The 20,855-nt window shown below is 44.8% G+C and overlaps 1 pseudogene across 1 annotated transcript in view; it reads left to right on the top strand.

The window, feature by feature from the left end:
* Positions 1-20,855, top strand: part of LOC146805717 (suppressor of tumorigenicity 14 protein homolog) — a 402,115-nt pseudogene that overhangs the window by 314,262 nt on the left and 66,998 nt on the right. Inside the window, exon 17 of the transcript XR_014967890.1 lies at positions 7,425-7,561. The product of XR_014967890.1 is annotated as a suppressor of tumorigenicity 14 protein homolog (transcript). The remainder of the gene's footprint in view (positions 1-7,424; positions 7,562-20,855) is intronic.

The raw sequence follows: 20,855 nt of genomic DNA, 5'->3' as shown, positions 1-20,855 counted from the left end.
AAGAATCAGTGACCTAACCACTGTGACTTGGGCATCATGCAGAAGCAAGTGAAGAAACTTCTTCAGCATGCGAAAAATCCAAAAGCAAGTTTTCACAATTGCTGATACCTGTGCCTCAAAAGAAAGTTGGATGTCAAACATGACGGCTAGATTCCTAGCCACCGCCGTTTGAGGGGCTGAGGGGCAACTGTGTTGTGGCAAGCTCCTGCCCATCCTGGAAGGGGCGTCCACCCAACCAACAAGATTTCCATTTTATCGAGGTTGCACTGCAATTTATTGGCCTGCAGCCAATTGAGCAGCGCTACCATACAATGAGCAAATGCATCTTTCGCCTTTAAGAAATACCCAGCATACATGAGTTGGGTATCATCTGCATATGAGATGACCTTGATGTTAAATGATTCAACCAGATATGCCAGAGAAGACATATAAATGTTAAAGAGTGTGGGACTTAGAGAGGAGCTTTGCAGCACTCTCGACTTCAACATTGTTTCTCCTGAGGCATACGGCTTCATCCAAACGTCCTGCTCACGTCTCTGAAGGATGGAGCCCAGCTAACTTAGGGCAGAACCTGACACACCCAGATGTTTTAGCCTATACAGCAAGATGTTATGATCTATTATATCGAATGCAGTTGACATTTTCAGCAGCACCAGAGCCACATTAAGGCTGAGTCCAAACTCGTTTACTGGAATAAGGTGAACTCCAATACTGTGGTCTTGGTCCTGTGACAGGCTCTAACCACTGAATGAAAAGGATGGAGCAAGTCATTCTCAGTCAGAAAGGTCGGAAGTTGTTGGTTCCCCAACCTTTCTAAAACCTTTGAAGATACTGGAAGCAGAGAGACTGGTCTAAATTTAGCCAGGGATTGAGGGTCGGCCTTGGCCTTTTTAGGCAGAGGAATTACATTTGCTCTTTTCCAATCCTCTGGAAGGACCCCTGAATTGAGGAAGATGGCAAAAAGCTCCTGATATAGTGGGATGATGATATCAGAGATGGATCTCAGGCTAGGAGGGGGTATTGGATCCATTGGAGACCCTGACTTATAGTTCCTAAAGGAAGCTGTCACCTCCTCCAGGGACAGGGTCCGGAAGGACACCAAATTAGATTGTGGACTGGGGCCGGCTAGATCTCTTAATTCAGATCTCCCGGGAGCATTATTCACCCCCCACTAAATTGGACTGAATTGGGAGGATTTTCACCTCAAAAAAAGTAATTGAGACCGTCGCATAAGGACTGGTTAGGTTCCAATAGGGGAGATGTAAATTTAGAGTCTGTAAAATTGGCAACAATTTTAAAAATCTCCTTGCCGTCATTATCAGTGTCCTTAATACATTGCGTGTAAAAAGTGCTGTGGAACCTCTTAAAATTGTTATGGTGGTCTTTCATGGCCATTTGATATTGATCCTTATCTGATTCCAATGTAGTGAGGCCACAAGACTCTTTCCTATTTCTTGCATGCAGCTTTTTCCTGAGCTAATTTTACTTTGTACAGGCAATTGTATATGCACGGATGATTTAGCTACACACCCCTCCCTCAAAAGTGTCATATAACATTTACAAAAAGGTAAAAGAAATTATCTATACAGATCATCAGAAAAAAAGATGTTGAGAAAGTCTGAAAATTGATCATGTGTCACTATTTTATTTTTATGGACAAAGAATTTCAGGAGAAAGCCTGATAACGTGAGACAGACCAAGGATTGCTCAAACCTTAAGCCTTACAGAAATGCAGCAAGTCCACGTGGAGAAATTTAACTTTCAAGTCCATTTGCACATGCTATTTTTCTTCAAAAGGAAGATAATTTTTGCCGTGGAGAAAACTCTTCAGCAGTACCCCAGTTTATGTTCTGGGATATTAGCGCCCCATGTCTGCTCTGGAAACTGACTAACTCTTGCCCTCGATAGGAGTACATTTCTGACTTTGCCTAGTACGGCACTAAGCCTGACAAAAATTAGTTAATAGCCACAAGCTCACAAGTCTATGGGCATTATTGTACCTATGCAGGATGTCTATCAAGGAAAGCCAACAACTAGTTACTGGTGCAAATTCATGTTTTGTGGCTACCTCACATGATTGGCATTAATAATTATTGCATTTTAGCACTTAAGTGTTATAATAGTGCATAAACCCTTGTTTGATTCGTGCTTTACATTTTTTACTTTCATGCCTTTTTATATTATGATTATGTATGCTTCCTGAGGAAATGCTGAACTTTTGTGTTTTTTACACATTTTCTTGGGGTGAGATGGAACAAATGTGTGCATGGAATAATAAACTGTTTTCCCTTACCGCTACGTAGGTCATCCATTTTTAAACACATTACCAGGGATGGCTGTTTAAGGTAAAAACCTAGTAAGAAGCTCCTCTCCTCAGTTCTTCAAAGGTTTCGACAATAAACCACATTTTCAAGCCCTCCAATAGAAGTAATGGTATAAACCTAATTTCCAATCTTCCCTCTACATTGCTGTCACTACCAGTAAGCAAATAAACATTGATGAAGACCAGAACAGGCACAACTTCTTTTTTCTCCTACAGACCTAAATTTGTCTTGCTCTGCCGGCAAAAAACTAAAACATTTTGGACCATGCTGTCCCTTTCTCTAGGCCATCCCCAGTGTCACACTCCACAGTCACCTGTGTCCCTACCCCTGACAACTCACCAGTCTTACTCTGCACTCCCCAGTGACCATGTCTTCTATGCCTTCAACCTCCCCCAATCTGCTTTCCTTGGGATATCCCAGTTTTGAGCAGGCAGGCATGTTTCACACAGACTAACCTCATTTATCAGCCCCCATGTTCAATTTTCCAGTGGGTCTCACTGTCAAGGCAGACCATTAAGGAAATGACATTACACAGCCCCAGTGATACCTGTGGTGTCAGATAGTTCAAGCTGGGTGCTGAAGTAGGTGAGGTGCCTTTGTCCATGATGGATAATGGCCACTCACACACTTCACATTTCTCACTGTCAGACATTAGTTCTCATTGCAAGAAATGAGAACTGTAAGAGCATTACAGTCATTACAGTTCTATTATTTTCAGCCTTTGTAGGTAGTTGCAAATTGAGGGGAAATGGTGAATCTTTATGAAGATTCACATCTACTTTAGTGTGTTCTGAAAACAAATCACATTCCCCTGTACATCACACCTTGCAGTTGCAGTACAACTCACAGCAGCTATTCCGCAATGTATTTCTGATGCATAATGCATTAATTGCACACCAAGACTCTTCTGCAGCTGTCCCAAAGGCTCACTAAAAATGTTCTACTCCTTGTTCTCTGATCTTGGATGCTAGGTAAACTTAGAAACAGATCTTCATCTAAATAAACGCCAGCTTTTAGCTTAATTCTCCTGGCTCACATCCCATAATGGAAGTTTATGAAACCTTAACTAAGCAGAACGGATGTTAGAAATTCGGTTTCAGGTTGGCAGAGGTATGAACCCTGTCTAAGTAAGAATCACAATCCTCATAAGGGTAATCTGGATACACACAAAAAGATAACCTGTGCTCACCCTCTGGTAGCTTGGCACACAGCGGTCTGGTTTATCTAACGAGGCAATGTGTAAACTATATGTGCAACACACAATAACGCAGTGAATACACCATGAAAAGACTCACATTCATTATTTTATAAACAAAACACGGCCACAATGACAAAAATGTAATGTATAGAAGTTGAGATATTGAATTTTAAAAGAATCAATGCAGTAAAGCGATTAGAAGCAAGTTGCGCTAACAAGGTTATGTTAGGTCATGCTGGACTAGGGAAAAGGCAAAGTTCAGGACGACCTCATGGAAGCTCAAGTCAGCTACGGGACCCACACAAGGCCCAGTGAACAAAGTACCTTTCCTGGTCGCAAGCAGAGAGATACATCAATCTTCCTCACGCAATAACGGTGATGTGTGGGTTCCGAAGACAGGTGCCAGAGTCGAAAGGTATCAAGTGATGCACCGGATTCTGCCATGAAGTTGAGGGGATGCATCAATCTTACCAAGCTGCAGCGGTGGTAATATGCCATCCAAAGCATCGATCTCAGGAGGCAAAGTGCCGGTTCCTATGAGATGAGCCTATTTTACTCCTACAACCGGGTTCATGCACAAGTTCTGCTACACGCATAAAGGAGTTATGTAGAAATCCGTGTTACAAGTGTCTTGGCCACTTACAGTGAGCCAGGCACAGGAGCAGGGGTGGAGACCTTGATTTCCCTGAGTATCAAGCAACAGGAGGCAAGTCAACAAGCACTTAGAAATCACTAGGAGGGAAGGCAGAGTCAAGCTCTCCTTCAGGAGAGTCTGAGAGCACCAGGCAGCAAGGTAACACAAGAGAAAAGAAGGCCTTCCAAGTCTGAAGTCCAAAGATGAATTCTTTAGAAAGCACTGCACCCCTTCTGAGAGAGGTTTGGTTGAAGATCCAGAAGTATCTGATTTTAGGGAGTCAGAGTTCCAGTATTAATACCCAAAAGAGCCTTCGATAGGGGGATAGCTTCAAAACAGCTCTCTGAAGTGCACAGGTTCCCTTTTCAGCCTTGTCCTGTCTGCATGCTGTCTATGGGGAGTAAATCAGCCCTTTGTGTGGGGGCAAGACACTACCTATTCAAGTGAAGTGATAGCCCCTCCCTTCCATCCTGTCCAGGCAAGGCCATCACAAGGCAGATGTATGTAGATGGATACTCAGACACACCTATCCTTTCTCCGTTTGTGGCTTTCTAGAGAAAATGCACAAAGTTTAACTGTCACCCACCCCAGACGTGTATTGGAAACAGGCTGTCAGGCACAAAGAGCAGTAAGTGCAGAGAAATGTCCACTTTCTAAAAGTGGCATTTCTAAAATTGTAATGTTAAATTCGACTTCACCAGTAGGTAGGATTTATCAGTACCATTCCAAAAATAAGAAACATGAAAGAACTACTCCTCTCTGATCCGGAATTGCAGGTTAAAAGTGTATTAAGTAATTCCCAATGTTAACCTATGAGAGGAGTAGGCCTCACAGGGGTAAAAAACAAAATAGGCTGCTTGTCACTACTAGGACATGCAAAACAAAAGTACATGTCCTACCTTTTACATATACATACCACCCTGACCTTAGGGCTACCTAGGGCCTACCTTAGGGGTGACGTATATGTAATAAAAGGGGAGTTTAAGGCTAGGCAAGTAGTTTTAAATGCCAAGTCAAAGTGGCAGTTAACTTCACACACAGACACTGTAGTGGCAGGCCTTAGACAGGTTTGAAACTTCTGTGGGTGGTACAATCAGTGCTGCAGCCCAAGAGTAGCATTTAACTTACAGGTCCTGGTTATATGGTATACCACCTTACAAGGGACTTACAAGTAAATTAATTAGATCAATCAGGTATACACCAATGACACACATGTTTACAGGAGAAGCACATGCACTTTTGTACTAATTAGCAGTGGTAAAGTGCTCAGAGTCCTAAGGCCAACAAAAAGATTCAGCAAAAACGTGGAGGCAAAACACAGAAAGATTGGGATAAGACCACCCTAAGGCTGAAAGGTCTAACAATGGGCACCTACATTTCTGGCCTTCTTACTTGAAGGGTCATTGTCAATACTTTATTTCCCCAAGAAATATAAACCTTATTTGCACAAACAGAAAAGGGAATGCAGATTGATAGTGAGATTCACAGATTATGGCTGCAGGAAGACTCTGACCATTAATTGCAATAAAACAAAGAGTATGGCATTAAATCCACTCCCTAGGCTAAAGAGAAGGTTAATGATAAATGAGGAGTACACTCAGTATGTCAAACATTATTATTATTTGGGGATACGGTTTACAGAACAACTCAGGTGGAAGGACCAGATATTGAAGACAAGTGCAGTTTTAGCCCAGCCCTTGGGGACCGTATTAAAATTTAGACAAAAGCAGCTGCACAAAGTATCAGTACAATTCTTCAAATCTATAAACAGAAAGCAGTAGGCACTGCAATATATGGGGCCAAGCAGTGAGGGAATGAAAACTTACGCTTGTGAAGGATCATTAGAAAATGTTAAAGTGGGAGATGAAGCGTTCCACAATTAGACCTGGCAACATACTGGGAGGATATTTTAAAATTCAGGAAGATCAAGGTAGTACGTTGTATCTGTATTTGATTTATCCCAAACGGAATCGAACTTTACATATCAAGTTCAGATTGGGAACCTTGCCCACCAGAGGATATCTTGGTAGGTGTACAAGACGCCCCGTGAGAAGTGAACTCTGCGATTGTATATTTGGAGGGAAGGATAATATGTCGCATCTTCTGGTTTTTTGCACAAAATCTGTTTCTGCACGTAAAATATGGCCCCTGCCTCTATTTAGACAGTAAGGGATTCATTCTATTAGGTCTATATTACCCTTCTATTTTAGAATAGATAATTAATTTATTTTTAACTCTATAGCTTCATATTTATTGGCAGTTTGGCCACGTATGAAAGAGTTGCTAACTGCTGCCAACAAATGACCAAGTGTTACTAAAATGTTCAACTGTACGGGGGACGTTAAGATGCCACCAGTGAAACTGTTCTTAGGTGACACCTGACCGATTTGCAAATGTTACTGTATTTGTTGTTTAATTGTAAAACAGATTATGCGAGAAGCATGCTTAATTTGTTCACATTCTAATTTAGCTATACAATTATTATTACTGTGCGAAGATAGTTGTATCCTTTCTGTGACATGCTAGAGGCATGTGAGCCAATGGTAAAAATATGCAGCTAACTGAAGGACAGTGTAGCAATGATTTTATTATTTAAAGGTTAAATTGTATTAGAATTAATTTGAAAGTAATCTGAACCATATTCTTACTTTCTGTATCTATATAAGCACCTGCACTTTGACAAGACGTTGATAGCTAGATGCAGATTGATTAGATGTTGGAACGACTACAACATACCCTTTATTAGATTCTACTAGGTGAAATGGGTTTCTAGATTTTGGGCTACTGTTCCATGTGTTTTTAACCATATTTATTTTTAAGTGAATATTGTTCTATGCTATTGTAAGGCTAATAGCTGATAAAATAAAGATTGATTTGATTTGATAAATCTAGAATGAATAGCTTGACACCTCACATTTTCTTTGGCTCGACTGCTTTCCAAGACTATTTCAAGTGTTCATCCCCCATTCATGAACACTGTAAATGAATGGATACTCCTAAATTATTCTTTATGAAGAATGCTAAATTATTTTTAAGGCTGAACTGGAACATAGGGAAGGCAGGAGATTTTCCAGCAAAGTGCAAAAATGTAGACTAGTATTGGTTCAGCAGAGACATAGTGCTTGACTCTCCTAAACTATTAATACAGTATATGGTCCCATTTTTTCAGACTTTGTCTTTGAGGGATTCCCCACTTAGAAATATTGCTGTTGGGTGCAATATAAACCTAGTGATATAAACTTACCAGAGCTTCAGTTTACTTTTCTAGGTGATCTAGCAAGAGTACTGCAAGAGGCAAAAGTTAAAATAATCAGCCAAAGCGTCTGCAACAAGCTGTATGATGATTCTATCACATCCCGGATGATGTGTGCAGGAAACCTTGGCGGTGGTGTGGATGCATGTCAGGTAAATCTTTCACTTTTCAAGAGTAACTTAGTTAAACTTAGGATTATTGCCAAAAAGCAATTTAAGAAATGGTTTAAGTGTGCCAACTATGCAAGCACTAATTAGCACTAGTTAAGTATACACTACTCCTTACAGCATCGCAAAGAGTGGAAGAGTACATCCTTTGCCTACTTAGCACGCAGAAACACGTAGATGCCCCAAAGAAAGGAACAGGTTGTCTTGGTTCAATCATCTCACCTCCTGGTGTCTACCCATTTTTGTTCTGTTTGTCATTTTAAGATGAAGGCAGTGCGTAAGAGCCTCAAGACACTGCATAAGAGCATTTAACTATGAAAACGCCTCACTGATTCTATAACGTTTTGATATTTGTACACATATGTTTTCGATATTTGGAATTTACATATTCAGGTGAAAGGCTTCCAATTAAACGCTTAAACAGAATGGCTTCCAACATTCTGCTTACTAAAAGATAGATACTACTATGAGGTGAAGGTAATGCTATTTGAAGACATGTCTTCAGCTGCAGGAGGGTTAAAGAATTACTGAAGCAAATGAGCGGTTCTTTCAGGTTCAATTTGTGCAGGTGGAGAAGGTATGCTTTAATTTTTTTCTTCTTGCAGCACTTTATCTCCAATTTAGCAAAGTCGCTCCTGTTGTGACACTGCCCAATACAGTTGGTTAGTTTATAGTCCATCTATGTAGGGGTGATGTTTGTAATGGACTTGAAGAAGATGCAGCTGATCTTGAAGATGATATTGATCTAGAGGGATGCCTCTGTAGTTCCTTGAGGGTTAGAGTGATGTGGTCAAACATCTTCCCACCCTTGAGACATGCTACAGTATGTAAGACTTCTTTTACGGTGAGCAACATAGTTTCTGAGTGGCTACTGAACAGAGATTTGCCTCGATCAAGGAGAAATAGGACCAAGGCTTGCCCTATTGTTCTGAAATCAGCTTCTGAAAAAACTGGAGGTGCTTTCTTCAGGATGGACAGCTGGTACCATGTGTACTTGATTTTCCTAGTCTTATGTTCTCTGAATATGACATCTGTGTCCAGGCTGAATCCAAGTGATTTGCATTCTTTGTCTTATGGTTGCTGAAGCCATCCAGATTCAAGTTAAAGAGCTAGGCATAAATCTGTAATTGTTTAGAGCTGTTGACAAACATTAGGAATTCAGTCTTTGTTCAGTTGAGCTTTAGGTATGTACTTGAAACATTATCATTGACACATTGATTAGCCTGGAGCAGGTCCGGAGTCATTTATGATAGGTAGAAGACATTTTAAGGTACAGTGGAGTGTCAGCAGCTGAATGACTGTGACATTGTAGTCAGTCAGTATGGATCCAAGGGTTTCCATGTAGAGTTTGTTCTAAGCACAGTTTGAAGATCATAGGGGGACATTAGAGACCTTGGGTACTTCTCAGAAGATGAGGAGCTGATGTGATATTGTTGTTCCAGTCTAGATGAGTAGATAGCAGATGGTGAAATAGAATGTGAACCATTGCAGGGCCATGTCAGAGCAGTTTCTGCGTGTTTCCACGGTTGAGTTCAATGCTTAGAGGCTGGAAATATTGAAGGCTGGAGAGAAAGGATCTGGAGGCAGGATCAGAAGGCCTGAAGATTATTCCAAAGTCCTATAAAACACAAGAAATGTTTGTATATTTTGAAGACTGCTGTTTCTCCATGCAAATGGTAACAGAATTCTCAAACATATAAATATAGACAACCTTACATGCAAATGTACGCATGAATTATACCAAATTGTACCACATAAAACAATCATTTACGCCACTCAAAACATGATTTAATAACTCTAAAGTCTCCCGTTTTGGTATCCTACACACGTTTCCCAAACTCCAGATTTGCACATTTTCCACTTTTATCACATTCTTTTATTTTCCACAACTTTTAATAGTTGTAACATTTAGATTCACCCCTCCTTATATTTGTCTCTCTGTACAAATAGTCAATGCCCAACTCCCTTCAAGCCATTATCCTTATGATGATTCATTTTGCACCTCACCTGATCCGCCAATCCTTTAACAGTATTCCTATAAAAGCCAATCAATATCTGTTTCACCTTAACACACTGTTATCAGCTTAGTTGCAGGTCACTTTGCCTTTCAGTATCACATAAACAGAAATACATGTAGCAGTGTGTGGTATAGTTCTCAATCTACAAGAATTATGTGTAGCAATCTACTAGTATAATCATATATTTTTAGCCACCCCCAAAATAGGCACGTGTCCCAAACATATTTCAAAGCCAATTTCGCCCACAGCTAATTTGGTATTTTTCACTGCAGTTCCATTTTTAGTTGGCCTGTCACTTTTTATCATATTACCATTGACATATGAAGCAAGTTATTGTACATAAATTAATCCCGGCACTCTAAAGTCAACCAATACTCTTAATGGTTATTAGCCAAAAAAGTGAAGGACACAATGACAATAATGAAAAACTGGCTGCGGAACATATTAGGTCCTCACGAAAGTATATGTCAGAAAGTAATTTAATACACAATTTTTACAGAAAGGAAAAACACATTCATGAGCAAAAAATCATCAGAACTCCCTAGTGTATTTAGTTCTAGTTGTTATTTCATGAGAAGGGGAATTCAGTTTTCTGAATCTTGATACAGATGGATGACAGCCGACACGTGTTTCGTCACGTATAGTGACTTCCTCAGGGCTGTGAAGAGAATGTCAAGATCTTAGTTTACACCAGACACCGTCAGTGTGTCGATTTGTACATTTAGTGATTTGGTTCAATCTGTTATTATCAGTTCCATTATGGGAAATACACAAGATATGGGAGTTTATAAGATAAGAAGAGTGGGAGAAGAGAAAGAGAGAAAAACGTGAGTTGGTTTTGAATAGTGCTAATATGGAAATGAAACAAGAGAGTGAGGTGACCAGTAGAGTAATTAGATTAGAGGATGGATTGTCCCCATCACCACATCACAGTGTAAAGAGAGTAGAACGTTGAATCCCAAAGTGGAATGTGAGTACTGACCTATAGGAAGAGTCTTTGGACGCTTTATAAATCAAGCATAAATTGAACTTCTGTTGACGTGTAATGTTCAATGTAAATAATTTCGAACGAGGATTCTGACGTACAGTATGGTTCTGTTAAGAGTATATAATGGAGAGCAGAGGTTTAGGAAATAGACAATAAACAGCAACACACTATTAAATGTACTTATAGGCGAAATGTAAATTAAACAAATTAAGAGGAAAGAGATTATAAATACCCAAGGATTTTAGAACCTAGTAAAGTTTCGAAGAGACAAGTCTTGTCGCAAGAAAGTCTTCTGATAATTGTATAGTTGTCTGTAGGCAGTAACAGATCTTCCCCAGTAATTTCTACTGATAATAACAAACAGAAAAAAGTGGTATTGATTCGGTTTTATCAGAAAAAATATAAAACTAGGGTAATGTCAGGTTTAGAAGAGTCTAAAATACTATACCTATTACTATAGAGAAGATAGACCACGAATAGAAATTTTTTCACACTTCTGATTCATGTAACCTTAGGCGAAAGTTGTTCAAATCTCAGTGAAAGTTATTGATGGATTACAGCTTGTTTGGAAAAGAACGAGTCTCCACCAAGGTTTCTGGAGATGATATAAAACAACAATAAGTATGTGTATAAAAAATAGACACTTTTTACTCTAGAAGTTAAGGATCTTATATACAATACCCAATATTCAGGGATGCTGCACCGTGATATAAAATTGATTTGTGAGACAAAATTGATGGAACGGTCTTCGCGTGGTCGTCTATGTGGTAATTTCTAAATAAAGAAAATAAATAATGGAGAAATAAGTTCATCCAAGGATATATTATATGTTAAAAGGACCTAATATAAGAGGCCTCCTTACTTAGTAAGTTGTTTGTTGGCTTCAACGTATTAGGTGAAGTGCACAAACCGGCTCTGGTAAGCCCTGCAAAAAACAGTGCAGAACGAAAATGCATTGTTTAAAATTTGAAGATAAATCGTTAAAAGACACAGCATGCCCCACATGATATTATTTTAAAAAAAAAATATATATCTGGGGGGAGGAGCCTAGCGCGCAACCAAGATGGCCGCGTAGGTGCGAGGCTCCCGAGGACCTCCGTGACCTCCTACATAAATCCTGACAATATCCTGTCCTAGATGAGGGGACTGTGTTGGTGAGCCCGAGCTGAGGTGTCACCCGTTTTCCGCTTCCAAATTGGACCTCGGACACCGGCGGGAGCACCGATTGAGGTTTGCGGCCTTCTCCACGCCGGCCCCCCGGATTGGAGTTGTGGGGCGATCCGGAGACAAAGTGATCAACAGCGGCGGGCAGGGCTGGGCGACTCGCGTACCCCGCACTTTCACTTTTGCACCCTCCTTGCTGCGTAGGCGAGGTTGGGTTGCGGGGCGGTGTGCGGTGGTGTGGCCTCGTTGGGGTGCCCTGCCGGCCCGCCGGCTGTGATCCGTCCTGTGGACCTGTGGTTGCCCCCCCCCGGAGCCCGTGAACTGGTTTGTTGGCCTTTTCCGAGGTGATTGGCACGATTTGGGGACTGAAACCATGTCCACAAAGCAAGATGGCGACCGGGCAAAGGTGAAATCGACCCGCCGTGGCGCAGCCCATCAGTCCAACAACATGGACCGCTACACCCTCCAGAAGGGATCTCCCGAGGTGCCGCGTAGGTCCCCTGAGGGCCCGACTGATGCTCCTGCTCTGCCCGCGGATCTGACCCTGCGAGATGTCATGGGCGCTATCGCCGAGATGAAGGCCTCGGTGGACCAGCGCTTTGACACACTGGCGCAGAAGATTGACTCGGTCCACGTGGATGTTGGCCTGGTGAGGGCCGATCTATCCAAGACCAATGACCGGGTCGATTCTTTGGCCCACACCACCTCGGGCCTCACAACGGACGTGGCGGCCCTCCAAAAGGAGGTGCGCCGGCTTGGCCAGGCGAGCGCCCTGATGGATCGTCGACTGGAGGATTCCGAGGGTCGGGCCCGGAGGAACAATGTCCGCATTGTCGGGGTGCCGGAGGGACGTGAGGAGGCGGCGGCGGACCTGTTTGTGGAGGACCTGATTCTCACCCATCTCCAGCCCCGGGGGCTGAGTAAATTCTTTGCGGTGGAACGTGCCCAGAGGGTTCCCGGAGGAAGACCTAAGGCCGGAGCCCCTCCGAGGCCTCTCATTGCCCGGATTTTCAACTTTCGGGACAGAGACGCTATCCTGCAGACTTCTAGGCTACAAGGACCGGTCAGACTCGACAATATGGACGTAAACTTCTATCCTGATTTCACCCCAGCGGTCCAGAAGCAGAGACTGAGCTTTCTCGGAGTCAAACGTCGTCTACGGGACCTGAACCTCAAGTATGCGATGCTTTTTCCAGCTAAGTTGCGGGTGGAGGTGGATGGCCGCACGCACTTTTTTGATCGTCCCGAAGCGGCCGGGGACTGGTTGGACTCTTTGTCCGGGGATCGGGGCCGGGGGGTGAGGGGGGCGCGGTTGGAGGGGAGGGCTCGCCGGATCAGGACTGAGGGACTAATAGTAGGCCTCGCTCTGGACAACATTATCGTAACTTTTGACTGTTCGTGTAAGTTCCCCTCCTGTGGAGGTAATACGGGGTCTCCTGGGGGCTCTCCCTCCTCCTCTGGGGGACTAGTTAGTTTAATCATTTATGGGGCGACAGGCACACTGCACTTTGGGGGGGCTGTTTGGGCTCATGCAGGGGTGCAGGGAGGGGGGAGTTCTGTTGGGATGGGTGGGTTGGGGTGGGGTGTTGTTTGTTTTTACCGCAAGGCAAACCCTTTATTGTATTGGTGTTTTTAAGGTGCTCTCGGGGGGACGAATGATGGCTTCTGTATGTGATGGGGGGTAGGGACCTGACTTTATTGTCTTGGAACGTTAATGGACTGGGGGATATGATCAAGCGAGGTGTGGTCCTGCAGTATCTGAAACGAATTTCGCCAGATGTGGTCTTTCTGCAGGAGACACACCTTATTGGTAATTCCTTTTGCGCCATGAATCGGCGTGGCTATCGTTTGGTGGCCCACTCGGGCTTCACGTCGGGCTCACGGGGGGTGGGCATCATGGTGAAGAACTCGCTCCCGTTGGAAATAGACGAGGTGCGCCATGATGAGAGGGGACGCTACACTGTCTTAGTGGGGAGAATGGAGGGCAAAGTAGTTGTCTTTGTATCAGTGTACGTCCCACCGGGGTTACAGTCTACCACTTTTGCAGACCTGGGGCGCCTCCTTCTTGACCTTCCGGGGGGGGCTTCTAGTGGTTGGGGGGGACTTCAATGCGGTGGTTTCTGGGACCGTGGATCGCCACCCCCCTAGGGACCTCCCCCGGGCGCAGGCGTGGCTGTCCGGCTTCTTAGATACACTGGGATTGGTGGACTGCTGGCGCTTAAAACATCCCACGCAGCTGCAGTACACTTTCCACTCGGGTGCCCATGGTAGCCTCTCACGGCTTGATTATGTCCTTGTCCCTGCGGCCTATGTGGGGAGGGTAGGAGAGGTGCGCCATTTGGCGCGGGGTATTTCAGATCACTCCCCGCTCCTGTTGCACTTTGATGTCTTCCCGAGGGGGGAGGGCAGGGTAGCTCCAATCAACGCCTGGTACCTGCGCGACCCCACCATTCGCGCTGCTTTGATTAAATCCTTGCAGCGGTATTTTGATGAGAATGTGGGGTCCGTCCCTTCGGCTATCTCCCTGTGGGAAGCCTTCAAGACAGTTCTTAGAGGGGAGGCCCTCTCCTTTATCTCCCATGCCCGGAGGCGCGAGCAGGAGGAGGTGACCCGGGTGGAGGCCGAAATTGCTGAATTGGAGGGTGATCTAGAGGGTGGGGTGACGGATGCTGCACTACATGTCCTACAGCTTAAGCAGGCGGCCTACAGGGCCCTCGTCACGGAGGCGGCCAGGGGCCTCTATAGAGAGCAACAGGGGCGACTGTATGATGTGGGTGATAAGGCTGGTAAACTGCTTGCGTGGTTGGATAAAAAAGAGAGAGAGAGTCGTGTGGTCCCGCTGATTGAGAGGATGGATGGTGTGCGTGTCACCGAGCCAGAAGACATTGTCTCTTGTTTCGCGGATTATTTCCGCGAGGTGTATTCCCCGGTTTCTCCCTGCTCGGAGGAGGATTCCCATGCCCTGCTTAGGGATATCGCGCTGCCTTCCCTTTCGGTGGAGGACAGGGTGTCGTTAGATGCCGCTCCTACCTCCGACGAAATTGCCCTCGCCATACGCTCGGTCGCATCCGGCAAGGCCATGGGCCCGAACGGCATCCCTATCGAGTTGTATAAGCTGCGACCGGATGTACTGGCACCCCACCTCCGCGCGATGTTCCTGGCGGCCCACTCGCTGGGCTCCCTCCCGCCGGTCCAGCGTCTGGCTACAATCGTGGTGATCCACAAGGAAGGGAGACCCCGAGACCGGGTTACATCCTATCGGCCTATCTCGCTCTTGAATGCGGAGCCCAAAATCCTCGCCAAGGTGCTAGCCAACCGGCTGGTCGGCGTGGTGGGCGATCTGGTCCACCAAGACCAGTCCGGCTTTATTCCCCATCGCAACACGGCCCTTAATCTGCGGCGCTTGCACGGGGTGCTCGCGCGTGTCCCGTTTGTGCGGGAGCCGGCCGTATTGGCGTCCTTAGACGCCACCATGGCGTTTGACACGCTCGAGTGGCCATACATTTGGGCGATGCTGGCGAAGTTTGGATTTGGCCCGGGGTTCATCAGCTGGGTCAAATTGTTGTATTCGGGCCCATTGGCGCAGGTGGTGGTGAATGGAAGAGTATCGGTCCCATTCGAGCTGGGACGGGGCACGCGACAGGGCTGCCCCTTGTCGCCGCTCCTGTTCGCGCTGGCCTTGGAACCCCTGGCGGAGTGGCTGCGGTGGCACCCTTCCATCCGTGGTCTCCGTTGGACCCCCGAGTATGAGGACCGCGTGTCCCTATACGCTGACGATATCCTTTTGTACCTAGCCTCCCCGCGTAAATCACTGATTGTCCTGGTTGATGTTTTGCGCTCATTCGGCCGCAGCTCATGCCTTGTCATCAACTGGGCTAAATCATGTGTGTATGTGCTTTCCGGGGAGGCTCCCGTCCTCCCGCGGGGCTGTCCGATCCAGATTGCCTCCCAGGGGTTTCGGTACCTGGGTGTTTATATTACTCTGGACCCGGAGGCCCGCTACGAGCAGAATTTGCTTCCCCCCCTCCAGCGCTTGAAGGAGGACGTCGCGCGCTGGCGGCGCCTGCCGCTTTCGCCGCTCGGCCGGGCGGCATTGTTTAAGATGATGTCGTTGCCACGCTTCCTGTACGCTCTCCAGAACACTATGGATTTAGTCCCGGCGCGCTACTTCCGTGAGGTGGAGAGTCTACAGCGCCGCCTGTTCTGGGACGGGAGGCCGCGTATTGCCCTGGCGAAGTTGACGCTCCCATGGTACGACGGGGGGATTGCCCTCCCGGATATTAAACGGTATTACTGGGCCTCCCAGCTAGCTGCAATTAATCATGGCCTTTACGGGCCCGCCTTAAACCCGGCATTTGAAATGGACAAGATGCTCCTGCCTGGTGGCGACTATAATCGAGCGCTCTACTCTGGCGCGCCCGACCCCCGCCTGACGGGACCTACGCGTGTCATGGTGCGAGTATGGCACGCGGCTAACGCAGCTATGGGGTGGAAGGACCGTTTGACCCGGGCATCACCGTTGTACGCGTCTGAGAGATTGGGCTCCCTGTGGACCTCGAAGGGCTTCGAGAAGTGGGACACGATAGGCATCAGTAAAGTGGGGGATCTCTGGACGAGGGGGGGATTTAAAACATTCGAGACGCTGCAGACGGAGTTTCAGCTGCAGGGCAGTGAATACTTTCGGTACTTGCAGTTCCGTCACGCACTGGGCTCCGTCTTCCCAGACGTCGCCTCCATCCCGGAGTCTTCCCCCCTGGAGGATAGAGTGCTGGATGGCCACGTTCCGGACAGCACGATCTCCCTTATTTACAAAAAATTGATTAATGACCGCTCGGGCTTGCTGACTGGCCTCCGCGAGGCTTGGGTTGCCGATGGGCTGGAGTTGGACGACGAGGACTGGATTTCCGCGGTGGCCTCTCCGAAGGAGGTGGCCATACCGGCTCGCCTTCGCTTCGTCCAGCTTAAGATACTCCACCGGGTTTACATGACGGGGCCAAGGCTTCTGCGTATGGGCTATGCTGAGGATGGGTTGTGTAAGCGTGGGTGTGGGGCTTTGGCTACTTTTTTGCATATTTTGTGGGAATGCCCGAAGGTGGAGCGATTCTGGCGTGGTGTGCATGAGGTCCTGCGAGTGGTTACGCATGTCACGCTGCTGCCTGAAGCGAGGAGATGCCTGCTGAATGTGTGGGAACCAACTGACTACTCGATTCCGCAGACGCGATGGGTGACTCTGGGATATATGATAGCTAAGCGTGACATTGCTCAACTGTGGGGATCCCAGAGGCCCCCGGCGGTGTCGGCCTGGAAAGAACACATGGATTGGTGCATGTTCCGAGAAAAGGTGGTGTATGTGGCGAGGGGTAAGCCTGGGGCATGGGTGAAAGTATGGGGCCCCTGCAACGCCTACCGCGGGGGTATCTGCGCGCCACCACTGCTGCCTGCTGCCTCACCAGCCCCGTCCCCTTAGTTGACTCCTTTCCCCAGCCCCGGGCACAGAGTTCCCCCAGTCCTCGATCTGTTCCCCTTCCCCTCTTTAGACTCCTGTGGATGGCTGGGGTTCCCCATTCGGGGAGCACGTGCTGTTACTTTCGATTGCGGGTTGCCTTGCGGGTGTGGTTTTTCGTGTTGTTTGTATAAAATGAAACCGTATTGTGGGGTCAGAGTGATGTGGCCCACGACGTTGATACCTCCTGATTCTGCTTCTCTGCAACGCCAAGTGTTTTTGAACGTATGTCATATGCTCCTGTCATTCTAGCGGCCGGCCGGAAGGTTGTAGGCCCATACTTGTATATTCTTGAGATTGCAATAAACGGTTTCAAAAAAAAAAAAAAAAGTAAATGATCTTCAAAAAAAATAAAAAAAATAAATAAATAAATATATATATCTCATGCTGACATCAATTATGAAATTCTGTTCATAAGAGGTGTCACAACCATAAAATGAGCTAAGTATGTAAGTTGGTTTTTAAGCAATAATCTTGCTAACTAATAGCCTTCTCGTGTTCACCCAATCACAATATTCATTATACGCAAAAAAAAGAAGGGAAATACAAGACGGTATATTATTAGACCGTAAAGTTGAGGATTGTTACTAAGTCATCAGCAAGTATCACATTGCATTATGGACAACACGTAATTCAGTAATAATGCGTTCGTTTCCCGTTGAAAAAATAATAATGAATGGGATGCTGGAACGTAGTTGTTGCAGCTCATCTATATTAGTATTATGATATATTAGTCGAGGGAAATAATAGTTCTTTGTCAACAATATAACTAGTAGAAAATAATGATTGTCGGAGTGCACCCGAAATGAGAAATATATCTCATGGCCATCTACCTAAGCGAGTAATATTCCTTGAGTTGGTATCTGAGATGTGCTTACCTCCTAGTATGGTGGTTGTTGCCCGGAAATTGACCCCCGTCCCTTCGTATCGGCAATGGACGTAGGGTCAACAAATAGCAGCCTCTTATATTAGGGAATCCGAATTTGGCGCGAAATTTACATGCTCCAAAACACGTAAGAAAAGGAAAGAGACGGTCCATGATTGGCCATCTGAAGTTAAGGTGTCAAAATGAGGGCGGCCATCTTAGAACAATCCGAGTTGTTTATAGAAAAAAGAGGTTTGTAGTACTAAAACAGTCCATGATTGGCCATCGTAACCTACGTGGTTCTGGATAGGTTATGTCCCAAAGGATAGGAGGGAGGAAAAAGGTGGCCATCTTGGAACAGTAAATGTTCCTTCATGTTTCAAGTAAGGATACGTAGTTAGGAAGGTGGCACATATATTTTGAAAATTCTAGTAACTAAAGTTCACATAAAACAGTTTTCGCATGGTACTTCATGTTGTAATTCTAGGTAAATTTGGAAAAGGTATTTAGTGTGATCTTGTTCGGAATGTAATAAAATATATTTGCGGCGAACACGAGTGCAAATTTTTTGTCCTCTTTACCGTATTAAAATATTCGGTGTGTGTAGTTAGGCCAAATATTGATAGAAATCGAAATATCGAAGTGAAGAAATGGAGTACATATTATTAATCATTTTTACCGCATTAAGGTGTTTAGTATATGTAGTGAGGCCAAATAGTGATGAAAATAGAGATATCAAAGAGAAGAAATTGCAAGTAAAGTAAAAAGCGGAACACAGGAAGAGATAAGACTACATGTCCAATTCCACTAGGGCCCATACATGAGCGTACTGTTACATACACGTATTCTTTGAAGAGCATTAACATCAGTAACACAGTTCATTAAGCTGATCAAAGCAATATGATACATAGGGTATTAACTCGATATAGTTAATTTTTACGATAACACAGACAAGGAGGAGATAAAAGGCATATGCTTTTCACAGTTTACATGTTTGGACATCTTTGACAACATTCCATAGTTTCAGTGAGTTAAGATTTATCATAGTGAATGATGCCTCTCTCAGTTGGTGTTTAGGCTAAGAAAACATGCATCTCCTTATCAAAATTAATGCCCATTTCTACCGCTCGTAATTTGATAATCCACAGAGCCTCTGTTTTCCTCAAATTAAGAGTCCTGTCACCACCCCTTGTGCCTAAGGTGGTGTGAGATATTCCATGGAACCTAATTTTATTCAGTTCTGCTAGAGTGTGATGGGAATTGAAATGGACCGCTAGTGGGTAGCTAGTCAGGTTACTACGTATTGCCCTTAGATGTTCTTGTATTCTAATCTTAAGAGGGCGAATTGTGCTGCCCACATATATTAGTCCACAGCAGCAAATGATGCAGTATACCACAAAATTTGTATTGCAGTTTATGAATTGTTTTATGCCATGTTTTGTTGTAGTGTTGTATTGGAAATCAGTTGTTTTATTAGCAGCGAATTGGCACATATTGCAAGTGGCACATCTGTAAAAACCAGCAGGTTTTGCAGGTAGCCAGGTTGGTTCTTTCTTTTTAGGTGGTAGATAGCTAGGGCAAAGAAGTTCTCTAAGTGTGGTGCCTCTTCGGTGAGTAATCATCGGGTTATTGGTCACATGTTTCTCTATTGTTGTGTCTAATTTTAGAATGTGCCAATGTTTCCGAAGAATATTGTATATTTGGTGACTGTGTGTATTGTAGTCTGTCACTAAGGCGATTTTTCGTTCTCCATCCTTATTTTTGTTTCTGCGTCCAGATGACAATAATTTAGATCTTGGTGTATTTAATATTTTGTTTTTGGCGTGATCTAAGACAGTCCTAGGGTATCCCCTTATGGTGAATCTGTTTTCCAATTTGTCAAGTTCCATCCTGAAAACTGAGTTGTCACTACAGTTTCTCTTTAGTCTGGTCATTTCCCCCATGGGGATAGAGTTGATTTGGGACTTGGGATGTGCACTGTTGGCGTGTAGTACCGCATTGCAAGCTGTTGGTTTCCTAAAGAGTCTTGAGATGATTTTCTTATCTTTCACATATAGAATTAAGTCTAAAAATTATATTTCTCGTTGGCTGATCTTATGTGTGAAGTTGAGATTGTAGGTGTTATCATTAAGATGTGTTAGTAATTCTGAGAATAGTTCTTCACCACCGGACCAGAGAATGAAGATGTCGTCTATGTACCGACCCCAATAGACTATATGTTCTATGAGGCGAGTATCAGACTTTTTCCATACATGGTTTAGTTCAAAATTACCCATATAGAGATTCGCATATGAAGGGGAAAATTTTGATCCCATTGCTACCCCAACTGTCTGTTTGTACCAGATGTCTTGATGTAGGAAAACATTGTTTTCTAAGATGAGATGGGTTAGATCTAGGATCATTTGAGTGTGTTCCCAAAATGTGGCATCCCTATGTGAGAGACAATCCGCTAGGGCTGAGAGGCCTTTTTCTAGTGGGATACAAGTGTATAAAGAACATACATCCATCGTTACAAATGTAAGGTCATTAGTCCACTCCATGTCTTCTAGTTTACTCAGTAGGTCTCCGGTATCCCTTATATAAGAGGGAAGGTTGTGTACCAACGGTTGTAGAAAGACATCTACGTATTCTGAGATGTGTTCCGTAGGGGAACCTATCCCGGATATTATTGGTCGACCCGGAGGAAAGACACTTGGTTTGTGTACCTTCGGTAACATGTAAATGCAGGGAGACCGTGGCGT

The sequence above is a fragment of the Triturus cristatus genome, chromosome 8 (genome assembly GCF_964204655.1).
Source record: "Triturus cristatus chromosome 8, aTriCri1.1, whole genome shotgun sequence".
Classification (NCBI taxonomy): Eukaryota; Metazoa; Chordata; class Amphibia; order Caudata; family Salamandridae; genus Triturus; species Triturus cristatus.
Note: the sequence above shows the minus strand (reverse complement) of the source record. Positions and strands in the feature narration are given on the sequence as shown.